Below are 14,906 nucleotides of genomic sequence, written 5' to 3' on the forward strand. Positions count from 1 at the left end.
ATGGAAGCACTGGAGTTGATACTCTTGTTGAGGCTGAGTCAGACTGATTTCTCCCCTACTACGGATCAGAAGGAAGGAAACAGGTGATATGTGCCATGGCAGATCGTGATCCAACCCATAAGGATGATGGGGAGTTAGTGTTTGTATTGGAGAGTTAGGAGAAAGAGAACTGGGAATTATTACCTGAACTGCAAGAGAATTAAATTAACACATCCAGTGTAGGAACAAAGAATATTTCACAAAAGAAACAAAATCATTAAAGATGCATCTTGCACAAGGGTCATACGCTTCTCCATTTAAGTTATGCCACTAGGAAGGCAGTAACAATATTTGTCTATGCAACAAAGATACAACTTTACAATTATTTTCATGATAAAAACAGCTTATGTCTCTTCCAACAGTCTTTTGAGGCCTCTGTTTACAAGCTCTGGGAGGAGAGCTGGAAACAATATGAAAGTTATGGGTGAGAAAAAATAAGCACAGGCATTCCTTTGAAACGTTCTTAATAAATTTTTAATTTCCAGGCTGATAGGTCTCAGAAATCAATTTAAACTATTTAACTCACCATGCAGGAATAAAATTATTAAAAAAAAAAAAAAAAAAAGGCAAGTTGAAAAATTTTGAAGGCAATGTGCAGAAAGCCTTCAGTAGACAGCAGGAAGGAATACCGCAGGCTTATAATGGGATTAGAGGGTTTTCTCTCTGGGAAAAGTGCTCACTGAAGAGTACTAAGAGGTCCAATTAAAAACACTATTATACTCTCATGAATGGTTGAGATTTCAAAAACTCATCCTACAGTAAGAGTTCCAACGATCTCATACTACTTGATCCTCACCCAGTTGACAGCATTTTTAAAAACATATCTTTAGTCCTATTTTGAAAGAAGTTTACATCGTTGGTGCTAGACTATATCTCTTCCTTTTCAGATGTGTCTGTTCCAGGATTCCCACATACTCATACATGCAAATACTCTGTTTTTTCCTATTACTACTTCAGTAAAAAGGAAAGTGTCCTTGTCATATCATAGCTTTGGTCTCTTGGATTGAGCATAAAAAAGTAGAGACATGGAGGACATTTGTAGGTTTTTTTAGGCAGTAGATAAAATCTTGACATATTTTATGCAAATGTAACCAATATGAAATGTTGTTTTTGATCATCAACCTAAATTATGGGACAGAAAGTTTTCCACTCCCAACCTATGTGTTTCCAGCTGTAATGCTGGATGGAAGGTGTAAATTTAACAAATATATCAGTTAGTTGATAGAAGTATAGTCCCTCTCAGCAATGTCTTATTCTTTGTCATATAATAAATAGTCCTTGGGTCTAATGTTTGCATTGGGAAATCAAAAGAGAACCATTGCTTCTAGTCTAGGCATCTTTGTAATTCAATTCAATTATACTTGCAAGTATTTATTGAATTTTTTCCTATGCTGAATTAAGTTAGTGTGTATTAAATAAGACCAAGAACCTTACCACTTATTGGCTTTAACTACTCATCCACCATTCACTTAGTGGTATAGAAGTAAGTAGTCATCTAATTGAGCACACAGATCTCCCCCCCTCATATATATATATATATATATATATATATATATATATATATATATATATATGTATATGTATATGTATATGTATATGTATATGTATATGTATATGTATATGTATATAAAACATATATTCCACATATGTACTTATATTCCACACATATAGTATACAGAGGGTGCCAAAAAATGTATACACATTTTAATAAAGGAAAAAACTATTAACACATTGCATACGGCGGGGTTTAAATCCCTCGTGAAGATTCTCGTGATCCGTATGCAACGTGTTAAAATTACACTGATGGTAACCACTTTGAGCACCTCTTATAATTGCAGAAGTCAAACGTGACTTGTATTCATCTTTTGTTGTTGGTATATATTGAGTATTACAATTTTAGTACAGTTTTTCCTTTCTTAAAATGCATATACATTTCTTGGCACCCTCTGTATATACACTTTTCGATTTATCTGTCTGAATATCTATTAAACATCTAATCTAAGTATCTTTCTGTCCATCTATATGAGAAGAAAGATGTGAAGAATCTTTAGAGGAAAGTTATGAAAATAAATTTTACCTGTATAGTTCCTTACCCCACCTACAACGCTTACACTCATTGACTCACACCCACATGCACACTCACACACATTTTTTTTTCTTATTTGAAGCAGCCACCACAGCTGCCAATGCCTCAGGGGCTTTAAACATCAATCAGTTTCACAGCTGGAGGCAGAGTGATCTACAGCAATAAAGCTTAAAGTGCTTCCTTTTCTGATATAATTTGATTCTTCCATTAGAGCACACATTCTTTTCATTTTTTTATTTTTTTTAAAAGCTAAAGCAAATGTTCTCTGTCCATGCCAGGGCAAAAAAAAAAAAAAAAAAAAAAAAAAGTTACCTTAAAGAGGAAGAAGGTATTCCTCACTAGTTAGGATGCTGGGTGGAGAAAATTCATCCAATATTCCGTAATTCTGCACTACTGAGCTTCTCATCTTTGTCTGTAGGATTTGTCTCTCCTACTTCCTCAGGGCTGCCAGTGACCTTGGTTCTGTTGCTCTGGGAGTGAATTCTGGTAGCTATAATAAACCAGATAACAGTGGCTTTACTGAATATGTTCTTGGATTTCTAATCCTGTAGAATTCAGTGTAATACAGAAAGTTGCTATGACAATTACTGTCATATTTTTTTCACTGGACCCAAAGTGCTTAAGTTTTAAAGTTTTTCTATCAACTAGAAATCACTCCTTTGATCACCAGTTTTAAATTATCTTAAATATGATTTATCCCTATCTTTGTCTCTGTCTCTCTGACAAGCTCACCGCAACTGTTGTTCTATAGTTTTGCAGTTTTTCATTATTATTATTGTTTTAAAAGTACTAGAAAGGGTAGAAAGTAATCTGAGTATCACCAAAGTTTGACAATGATAGTTGCAAAGAATTAGTTGTTGTTAATAAGGATATGCGTTCAAAGATTAATGGTGAGAGTGGGTCTGAATCAAACTAGGAACTACATCATGACACTTTTGTTCCTGTCTAAAAAGACTGATTGGAATACTTGGGTTTGTTTTATTTCATTTTGTTTTGTTTTGTTTTGTTTCAAAAAGGGTAGAATTTTGGCAACAAGAATCCAGATATTTTTTAGCTAAACGAGCAATCACATCTTATCTTGAAGCTGCTAGGTCAGTCCATCTGCTGCTGCCGCCACCCCTTCCAGCTGTTGGCAATATTACACTTGTGTTTGCTCTTCCATTTGATCTACTAAAGTTTCTCTCCTTTTCTCTTGTTCTATTTTAAGCTTGATCATCTCTTAGACATTTTAGATTAATCTTTATTCATGCAGTCTAACTATGTGGTATTTAGATTGCAAGAATCTGTAAAGCCAGTTTATACCAAAATTCATAATGATGAAATCTGAACTTACTAAAGCTAAAAGCGTCCTTGGAAATCCCTCACCCAACAAACAATAAACCTCCATCCTATTCCTTTTTACAGGTGAGGAATGTGAGGCTCACAAAGTTTAAATGATCAATTCAAGGACACATAGATAGTTATCAAACTGGAATTGGACCCAAATTTTCTAAATCCCTATTGCTATGGAATGAATTGCATGCTGCCCACCCCTCCATCCCCCAAAAATTATATGTTGAAGTCCTACCCCTCAGTATGACTGTATTTGGAGATAGGCACTATGAGGGGGTAATTAAGTTTAAATGAGGTCATAAGGTTAGAGCCCTAACTGATAGGGCTGACGCTTTATATGAAGAGGAAGAGACCCCAGATTTCCCTTTCTCCACCATGTCAGGACAGAGAGAGAAGGTGGCCATCCATGAGCCAAGAAGAGAGTTCTCACCAGGAACCCAACCCTGCTAGAACCTTGATTTCAGACTTCCCAGCTTCCAGAATTATGGGAAAGCGATTTTTTTCTTGTTGAGGCTGCCATGTCTATGGCATTTTGTTATGGCAGCCCAAGCTAAGACAGCCATCTTTCTCATTTTTTCTTATTTTTATGTCTGAATGCTGAGCTCAAATCTTTTATAAGAGATCCAGTTCTACCACTGCTCACTGAGTGGAGTGTGGAAGGGTCCCTGACAAAATGTGTTTATTGGCTGAGCAATCCAACCCTGACTCTGCCTGCTGCCTGTGTCCAAGCTATACTAGACAAGACTGAAAGAACCTTTGACTCCACCGGATTTGATTTTCTTGTCTGCAGGTTTTCTAGCTTCAATCTTGCACAAATAGAGCTAATTTTCATTTATTTTTATTCTGTAAGTCTCTGCTCCTTGGTTTAGTTCTTCTAGATTGGTGTGGTGACCACTGGCTTTGTTTCTTTCCCCCTTATCCTCCTTCTCCATCTTCTTCTCTTCGTGCTAGAGTGCTGCATGAATTTTTGTCAAAACTCTATAATCAATTACAGAAACTTATAAAATATTGTTTATATAAGACTTACAAGGGGACCCCTCTGTCTCTCTGAGACAAAGATAAAAGGGGAGAAAGAGAGAGAGAGAGAGAGAGAAATTGTGTTGCCATTTGAGGTAGAGAGAAGAATTAGTTTTCCCCCAGGTGCTTGCTTTGCAATCATTTTTAGGAAAACCAGTTCTTCTCATATATGAAATAAAATTTTAAGAGATCTACTTAATTGCTAGCATACATATTTATTGTTGATGGATTTTCAATTGGCTAAGGAATTTGAAGGAAAAATGAAATGTACACAGTCTTCCTAAATTTTTCCTTTGCACTCACTACCCTGCTGTACATATAGCAGTTATTATAAAGCAAGGGTCGTGCCAAATCCCTTACATCAGTTCCTTCATTTACTCTTTCCACAGCCCTCTGAGGTAGGTGCTCTTTGCTGTTTCACAAATTTAACAAATGAGGCTTGAGATGCCAATATAGAGTTATTATTTAATGACTAAATGATGGGGAAAGGAACTAACACAGGTCTATGCCTTCTCTGTGTCAAATACTTAATAGACATTACATCATTTAATTTTCACAACAATCCTGTGACATGGCTTCATCCAACAAATGAGAGAATTCAAGTCCAAGAAGTTAAGTAGCTTGGCCAAGGTCAGGCAAGGTTTCAGACACCAGGTCTCTTCCTTTTGAAGGATAATCGTCTTCAGTAGATGCTTTGGGGATTTGGAGAAAAAAATATATATATTGTATTACAATGGTTTTATCACACTTAAATTACATCCTTCCTTCAAATAAGAATTGTGAAGTACAGATCGAAGAAGTAGTTTATAGGTATTTAAGAATAAATAATTCACATCGGCCTTAATGGACATCATTCCAACACAATTTGTGTGTTGGATAAATAAGCTTCCTGCAGCACAGGACTCTTTCATGACAATTCATTTTCAGGCATTATTATGAGAAGAACCTGAATAGTTGGTTCAGGATATGGCCCAGGGCCTCTGAGCGCAGAGGTCTTGGCAGAGAGCGCCTCTGGAGTCTGCCAAGCAGAGGGATGGGGCTCTTCAGAGGCATACTGCATTTTAAAGGGAAGATGGCTTTTTTCCCCCTCTTCAGAGCATTTTCAAATCTTGGCACTAAAGAGGGGGAAAAAAGGTATGTCTTTTCTTTGAAATACTGGCTTTTTCTGAAAAGACCACCCTCTCCCCAAGCCTTGGAAACTTCAAACAGTCTGACCGAGAAGTCAGAACCCCTCTGGTTGAAGAAGCTGTTATCTTGAAAGCTGCTACAGGCTATAAGCTCTTAGAGGGTCCTGGAGCGCAGAGTCTGTTTGTATTCATTTTTAATAAGCTAAATGAAAAGTGGAAGAGAATTCTAGTGTGTGTATAAATGCATACATATGTGTATATCTATATATGCATACATTCTTGTCTTTTAACGTTGTAAATATATAACATGTAGTTAAACATGCACCTTGTGAACTAAAGCTTTATGTTAAAAAGAAACAACATTCAAATGCAAATGTAAATTTCATTTTACTTGAAAAACTGTGATTAGGCTTTTTTACTAAATATATTCTTGCAGCAAATTTCCTGTGAAATTTTAATTGGATTTCATCCTTTTTGTCTTATTTTTATGCACCTCACATTTCACTACTCAGTAAGAATTTGACACAATTTCCATGTGTTTCTCTTACCTGATATTACAGTTTAAATACATTTTAAATGCATGAATTAAAGGGCAAAATCCAAAGTCATTGACTAGGGCGAATATTAATTTTAATGCAGCATCTCTATTTTAGGCACATTCTACTTTGTGAATATTTTCTGTGTCTCCTTGGTCCAGCTAGTTGTTCTTGCTTTCTAGAGAGAAAAATTCCCAAATTATACATATACACCCACATATGTACTTTACTGTCTTCTAAATGCATAGAGAGGAAAAATAATGGCCAGAACATTGAATTACAGCCCAGAGTGTTTTGTTTTCCTGCAGTTCCCACAACTACACCCCTCCAGGAGTACCAGTGTCTTGAATAGTAGCATAATGTATCTTTTGGCTACATCTGACACAATTAGGACAGTACATCCCTTCAACCACTTTCTACCCCAAAAATGGATGTGGCAACTGATTTCACACAGATGTAGCCTAAAACCCCTGGCCTCAGTGGAACTGCTTTTTGACCCAGGGCTCATTTAATGACTTTTATGATGCCCATGCGAACCAACCAAGCCATTCTGACACAAACACAAAGGAATATAATGAGTCAAGTCCCCATGGGATGACCCTTCACCAAGGACAGATGTGACAAAAAGGATATATGCAGCCTTCTTCCACCCTTCAGGTGAATAAACCAGTGTTGTATCTTATACACTTCAGAGAGTCCCCAGTAAAACAGAGTCCCACTTGCCTCAGCAGTGATTAGCTTAATAACATATCTATGGGTTAACATTTCCTCCTACTGGGTGTCACATTATGCCCGTGGCTCTCAGCTGTGAGTGATTTTGCTCCCCCCCCTCCCATTTCTTGAGGATACTTGGCAATGTCAGGAGACAGTTTTGATTGATATCTAGTGAGTAGAGGCCAGGATGCTGCTAAAATTCCTACAATATATACAACAGCCCCTACAACAAGCAATTATCTGGCCCCAAATAAAAGGCTCTGCTTTTTAGAGAAAGTCAGACTAAGACAGAGGTTACTGGGTTCTACCTATATCATCAATATCTTCTACAAAGCATTTTGATATATATATATATATATATATATATATATATATATATGCATCAAAATGTATACATATTTTAAGGAAAAAACTGTATTAATATATACTGAGAACAAAAGACGAATACAAGTCATGTTTGACTTCTGCAATTACAAGAGGAGCTCAAAGTGGTTACCATCAGCGTCCAGACACTTCTGGTTACAGAGAACTACAGCTTGAGCAACGTTGACCAAAATGTTAACATTTCTTAAAATGTGTATACATTTATATGGCACCCACAGTATATATAGATATTAAATATATTATATGTGTATATGTTTGCACATGCACGTGTATATCTGTGCATATCAGCTATCAGCTGAACTTGTCTTCTTAGACTTGTCAAGAAAAATTCCACTTGCCCTTTTAATTTGATACAAACAGGTTTTTGGGGGGGAGAGCTGAATTAAAATTTAATGACACTTGGAAAAAGGAGGCTGAAAACAAGCAATTTAAGCTTCACAGTAATTGGGTCCGGACAGTAATGAAGCCAAAGTTTACACAAAGCTTTCCATGACTCAAATCTCTTCTTTTTATAAATGGTAACTCCAATTTTTGAGGGAAATAGTAATAAGTTTTTCCTCGCTGAACTGTGAGTTCTTTGGAGACAGGGTCTTGTTTCATCTTTGAATTTGTCCGTTTTCAGTTTATCTCTGCCCAGCAAATGTCCAACTGGTTATTAAATTTGTGGCAAAACTTAGTTTATGCCCCAGTTCCTTGATTCTTAATGCACTGTTATTTTCAAGGAATGTGGATGGCCTGGGACATTTAGCCTAAGAAGGACCAATTAGACAAATCAATCAATCTGTAGCCGTTTTAAAGTAGCATTTCTGTGTCAACCCTAAAGATGCATTTCCCATTTTTCTATCATTTTAGAGAGTTTGGCAAATTCATTTCAATCAACTTTTCTGTTTGAGCATTATCATCAGGTCAGTCTTGTTTTCTGCACTTTAAAAGACACATCTTGAAACCCATTGAGTTTTTTTCTACTTCTCCGGAGGCAAGACCACAAAATGATCTCTGGTAAGGCATTTGGTTCATTTCAGATATGGGTTAAATTTCTGAAATCTTTAAACCCCTCTGAATCTACAAAATTAGCCAAAATAAAACATACAAACAAACAAAACAAACTTGCCAAAAGCATTCTGATATTCTGAACAGAGATCTCTTCCCCTTGTCATTCTATTCATCTTAAAATTTCAGTAAAATTAAGGGGAGAGAAAGTTCCTCAAATTTTGTTAAATTTAAGTTTAAATGTGAGCATTTCTAGTTCAACTAAACCCAGTTCCTCATTTCAGGAATCAAACCATTTAACTTCTCTATGGGGCGACTTAGAAGAGCCTTCACTGATCACGATTAGATTGTGTTGCTTCCTCTGAGCAGAATTTTCTTTAATTATAGAGCATTGGCATCACTGCCTTACACTTCTTCTTGTGGTTTCTAAATAGCCAATCATAGCATTAGTGTCAGACCCAGCACAGGTGCAAGAGGAGAATAAGAACATAGGTAATTGAGCAAATTATAATTTCTCATGCTTACAATGCACCTTCTCAAAGAACAGAGATGGTATGTGAACTTGAATGAACATCTGACTTCACTTCTGCCCAATGACCTATGGCCTTGACCCTCTTAGCCTTCTTTTAACCAAGGAGTGACAATAATATGCATATAGTATTCATTCTCCTGAAACATTAGCAAAGGTTTAGAGAATCAATGGTTCAAAAGCATCCATCCTAAGGAGGGAAAAAATGTCTTGGAAATGTGTAATAGTTTTATTAATTCACCTTATTTTTAATGAATCATTAAAACTGAGCTCAGAGCAACCGACCTGTTGTGGATTCTTGCTTCAAGCTTTCTCTATGCTCCACACCCTGAACCGGAAACTTTGTTGAGAATGACTGTGAATCCAGTTTTCAGATTCGTTAATCACACTCCCTGCCACATATGCTTTTTGATGTGCTATGATGCTGAATGAGATTCCCATATTTATGCAAAATATTAGCAGAACTTTTTTTATTGAAGATGGGCTTTATTAATCTTAATAAATCATAGTTTGTCGGGTCCTTTCTGACTGCTTCTCAAGTAAAATGGGGCTTGACTGTGCAGTAACAGTGTTTGTGTCATGCTTGAATTGTTTAAGGTGAGGCTTTGAGTAGTTTTATTGCTTTTGTTTATATAGGTAAACCCAATCTGCGCATTTGAAATGATTGATGAACTGCAGCCTCACTTGGAGTGTTTGTCATCACTCATGTGCTGAAGTGACATTTCTTTATGTATTTTGGCATAAACATATGCAACTACTGGCAAAGCATTTGACCCTAGAGTCTGACTATTTGTCATTCTAATCTGTTTTTGCCCAAAGTCAGGCAAGTTACTCTATATTCTATCTTCACGCACATTGCTAATTATTCATCAGACAGTAAAATAGTCTCGTGTCTGGGATTGCATAAATTGCTGAATGTGCGATCTTCATTTCTCCAGCCAGGCATCTAGCTACTATGCAGAAAAATAAATAAAGTTGAGGTGCATGTAAATGTCAAGGGAGACAACCATATTGAACTACAATAGCTTTTCAGGCAATTTTGCAGCTTCTATCAATGAAAATTAAAAAAAAAAGAAAAAAGAAAATGCCATGAGTGTGAAATTTAGCAAATCAAATGTAGGCAAAGATTAAGCAAAATTCATTAAATGTGACTACCTCGGAATATAATTTTCCTGTAATGGGTCTTCATTGAAAAGCAAGTAACCAATAACTCCGATCATGTGGACAGAGATAAATGAAAGGCTTCCTAACCTCCAGGCTCAGAGTTCAAACTCTATGTTGGGTTGTTTGAAAACTTGTGATTGTTTATTGGTGAAAATGTCAGAAAAATAATTAAAGTGTGAAGTAATTTTCTAAGGAAAGCAATCACACCTCATTTGGAGATCTTGGCTATGGTTGCATTCCTGTAAGTTCTGAGTGAGCAACAACAGAGGGGAGGAGAAGAAGGGGTGGGGAGGAGTGAACCAGTTTCAAAACACTTTAATAAGAGAAACCAAAATAAGTGACATTTTTATTATCTGGTTCATGGAGTGTAGTGAAGAGGCAAATGGTTAAAATTTCAAAGGGAAATCAGAGCTAACAATTCTAGACAGGATACGGGACATAGTTCTTAGGATATAGACATTAATGAGATAGAAGAAAATGTGCGCACTTTTTAGGCCATAAAAGTATTTTACTTACCATCAATCAATTTTAAGCTAACTATTCAACTCTGGTTAGTTGGCAAGGAGACAGACACACTGGCTTGGGCTCAGAGATTTGAAGTCCTCATCTGTAGTTGGCTCTGCTCAGTAGTGTGATATTCGAGATGACGTGTCCATCCTCCCTCTTTGGTAATCAAGATGACACACTGGTCCTCTTATGAAATGGGTCTTGTTAGTAGCTCAACTATGGAGAACACGCCTTTCAGTAAATTGAGAAAAGGTTAAAAAATAGCATCGGAGGATAGTAGCCACCGAGTCTGTAACCAAGATGCACATTGGAGGCACCACAAATCCTTACACGTGTAAAATGTACTATTTTTAGGTTAATTTGATTTGAATGTTACAGTTCAGGCAGGTAGTGTAGGAATTTCTTTTTTACTTTGATTTTCTTTTGTCTCCAGATTGGCTCTTTGTTTTATTAACTTTGGTATACTATATTATAATTCAGAGTACTTGCAGTCCTCCCCTGGGTTGGATTTTACTTTCCCATGATTTCAGATTTAGTCATTTAACTGGCAGTGCCCCTCCCAGAAAAAGGATTCTATGTCAGAAGAGGCCACATAATTTCCTTTGGCCAATGAAATGTGCGCAGAGTGGCATGTGACATATCAAAAGTTTTGAAAATCGTTCTGTGTGTCTATCACATTCTTATCCCTCTTCTGCTAGTCTGGCAATAGTCCAATAAAGGGACACTCCATCTGCGTGGGTCCTGGAACAAGAAGAGGAGCAGAGCCACAACTGACCCACAATAGACATGGAACATGAACATGAAGGAGACCTCTGTGCTATGTTGCTAAGATTTGGGTGTTGTTTCTTATCGCAAGCGGTAACATAGCCTAGGTTGATTTTTCTCCTAAAGATTTGGCAATCTTCTGTAAATCAGAAATATTTATGGAAATATTCATCAGAGACTCTTCATGTTTTTTCCTCTATTGAGTAAATCTGGTTCATTTCATAATCATTAAATATTTAACACTGCCAGGTAGTGTGGAAAACAACCAAGAAGGCATACACCATAATCCTGGCCTTCAAGGCCCTTAACATTTTAGTCATTATTTGCAGTCCCTATTGAAGGACATATTTCTCTGACTCTTGGGACACAGGCACCAGAATGATACACACATTCACACATATATGTGAATTATAATTATAAATCTGATTTCCAGAAGCCACAAAGCACACTCTGACTACTATATTTCCACCTCAATAGACTCATCGCATGGGAGGTACCTTCTGAGATAGCTGACATTTATGCAGACTAGTCACTGCTAAACTCCATGCTAAGCACTTCCACATTTTACCCCATATAATCCTTACCACTGCCCAGTGAAATAGACGTTACAGTCCAGATGTTACAAATGAGCTCTGCCTGAGGGCCAAAGACTTAGAAGCAGTGAGTGAGAAATCCACTCTAGATGTGCTGGCCTCAGCTCAGGTCTCTTTCCTCTACATAACCTCGATGTGAAACGCATGTTTCATAGTGATAATGTACTGGCAACTGCCAACACACTGCAGTCTATGAGAACTTAGCTACAGTCTTTTCTTAGTTGCTCTGAAGCTCTGTCCCCTTGTTCCTCTCTGGCATTTTGTTCATTCATAATCATCACATTTAGACAATGAATTTATATAATGAATTTCTTCATGTCTTATTCTGATGGACATGGGAGCATCGGGAGAACCTAGAAAGCGCCTTTCTCTCCATTTCCTTCTTCCTATCAGAGACAATTGATCCAATGCCAATGAGCAATAACATCTAAGCACTATCGACACTAGGAGCCATGTTCCATTTCCTGTTGTTGAAATCCTACTACTTATGCATCAATATCTTCTTGGCTTGGTCTTGTTTTTTTTTTTTTTTTTTAAACCTCCAGTGTATAGCTTGTACTAATTTGCATGGTTGCATTGAAATAATGAGGACAATAATTAGAGTCCCAAACATTATGAATCAGAGGATTCACATCAAATAACTAATGCAATCAGAGGTATCAAGGAAGAGCATGCCCAAGACCACTGTTATAACACACTGCATGTGACCATGGACTGAAAGTGGACATGCCCTTCTGTTCAGTATTAGACAAAGCATTAGAATATCCTTTGTGTTTTGGGCTCTGAAGCATAGAGGTTACACAGTCAGAATATAGTATGTAGTATAGAATCAAGTCTAAAATTCCGTGAAAAATGGAATGCAATGACTAAAGTTTCATCCCTTTGTAATTATAACTTGGACATCCCCTCAAAATAATGAAGTCTGGTGTCAAAAAGACTGTAGCAAGCCATCTTTTGAAAGATGATCAAGTCCCTCAGTCCTTCCTCTTACTTTTGTTGTTTCTTATGCTCTGAGTTTTATTAATATGAAATTAGGATCATACTATCTGTATTACTGCAACTTCTTCTGTGCACCTATAATGTAGATCTTTTTGCATAAGATAATCTGGCACTCAGATTATTACTGAAAAAGAAGAATGATTTTTATATGAGTGCATATACATGAGTATGTGCAACAAATTGGACTACAACTTGTTACCCAGGGTTATGTGTTGAGAATATGTGAGATTAAAAAAAATTCTAGTGATTGAGTCAACGTGTTTGACTGAGTGCCTAGCCTATGCTAGGCTCACTTTTAGGAGTTGTGGATAAAGTAGTGAATAAAATATAGTCTCTATTTCACAAACTGATATTCTAATGGGAAATTTGACAATAAATACATGAGAAAAATATACTTAAATATTTTGCAAAATAGCAAATACTAATTACTGGGAAAATTTTAAAGATAAAGGGATAGAAAATGCAGATGTTATTTTAAATACTGTGGTCAGGGAAAGTCTAACTTAGGATACACTTTTGAACAAAAAGTTTTAAGTGGAGTAAGAACGACAACTGTAGATTCAAGTGTCCATTGATGGTTTGGATAACAGTTCCTTCTTATCTGTAAATTAACTGTTCTTTCTTTCTTCTACCTTTTCCCTTTCTTACCTTCTTGTATTTTCCCAATTCTGTTGTTATACTCTAAATACTAACTTTTATTTTGTTGGGTTTTCAATACTAACATAAAATCATTCAGATAATGATGGCTTCTCTTCAAAGATTAGAAATACTTTACACTCTATCATTTATATTGTGAATTCTCTTCAGATAACCTCTCAGAAGTAACAAAATTTTTGTCAGCAGATAGTCACCTAAAATATTTTTTCCTTGAATTAAGAGATGTTTCATTCTTCCATATAGAGATGATTTATCAGCCAACTTTTCCTCTAAATTACTAAACCAATTCAGGGGAGATGAAAGAATGTATTTTTTAAGGTAAACACAGAGAGGAAAATCAGAAAGAAATTGACAGCCTAGTGAGACAAAAAGGTATATTCATTAAAGAAAAGCCTTTTAAGAAAAACTTGCAATGTTATTTCTTTGAAAAACTACTTTTCTGTCACAGCTGTGTGGCTACGCATATGGCTAACGCTACCTGCAGTGACTCACTTTTAGGGCACGTAGCTCTGTGTAGCCATGGTACACAGAGTCACTCTTTAAGTCCACATCTCTTTTCATCCTAAGGCTGGAGCAGGAAGGAGGTGGGGGAGAGTCACTGCATAGGATGGGGAGGCATGAGCGTCTGTGCTGGTTTTGCACTCTCTGAATGAATGAGCTTGGACACATTACTTTACACAGTGTCTTGATTTCTTCCAGTACAAATGGAGATAACAATGCTTACCTCATGGGGTTTTTATAAGGATTACCTAAGCTAAAGTACATAAAGCACACACCATGGAGCATGGCATGTGGTCAGCACTCAGTAATTATAAGGTCTAATTATTAGTGTGACCCCATTTTTCCTTTCCTCTTTATTTATCCTCTGATGTATATTGAAGTACAGGCAAAAGATATACTTAAAAGAGATGAACAATTGGAGATAACTAACAGGCACCATGCAGTAATCATCTGTCATCTTCAAAACTTTGAAATTCTAAGCTCTGGTTACCACTGAAGTCTGGGTCTTGCCAAGGACAGCAGCTGTATAAATGCTCATCAAGCAAAACGGAAGAACACATCTACCTGCATGGAGGTGAACCATGCCAGATTGGTTTACCTATCTGAATGTACATTATATTGAGCACAGAAGAAGGTGTAGATAAAACCATCATAGTTTAGACCCCACCAAGAAAGGCTTCTTGAAGATGGTAGTCTACAAATGTTGCACTTTTTGAGTCAGGAGAGGGAGAGGAAGGTGAAGCTGTGGTCCAGCAGCCTGCACAGAGACTGGATTTTAGGGGGGATTTGCCCTATGTTTTAAAAGGAGTTCAAACTGACATTTTCCAATCTTTATTTTGGTTTTCTAAATATGAAAAAAAAGTTAAATAAAATTATACTGTTTATTTATAAAATATTATTGTCAGTCTCTCCCAGTTAGGTGTAAAAATATATGAAGGCAGTGCCTGTATTGGCAAATCACCAGAG

At 36.6% G+C, this 14,906-nt stretch overlaps 1 long non-coding RNA gene across 4 annotated transcripts in view; it reads left to right on the forward strand.

Moving 5' to 3' along the window:
- Nucleotides 1-14,906, forward strand: part of LOC109453591 (uncharacterized) — an 878,050-nt gene that overhangs the window by 853,382 nt on the left and 9,762 nt on the right. The window lies entirely within an intron of this gene.

This window comes from Rhinolophus sinicus, linkage group LG05 (genome assembly GCF_036562045.2).
Source record: "Rhinolophus sinicus isolate RSC01 linkage group LG05, ASM3656204v1, whole genome shotgun sequence".
Classification (NCBI taxonomy): Eukaryota; Metazoa; Chordata; class Mammalia; order Chiroptera; family Rhinolophidae; genus Rhinolophus; species Rhinolophus sinicus.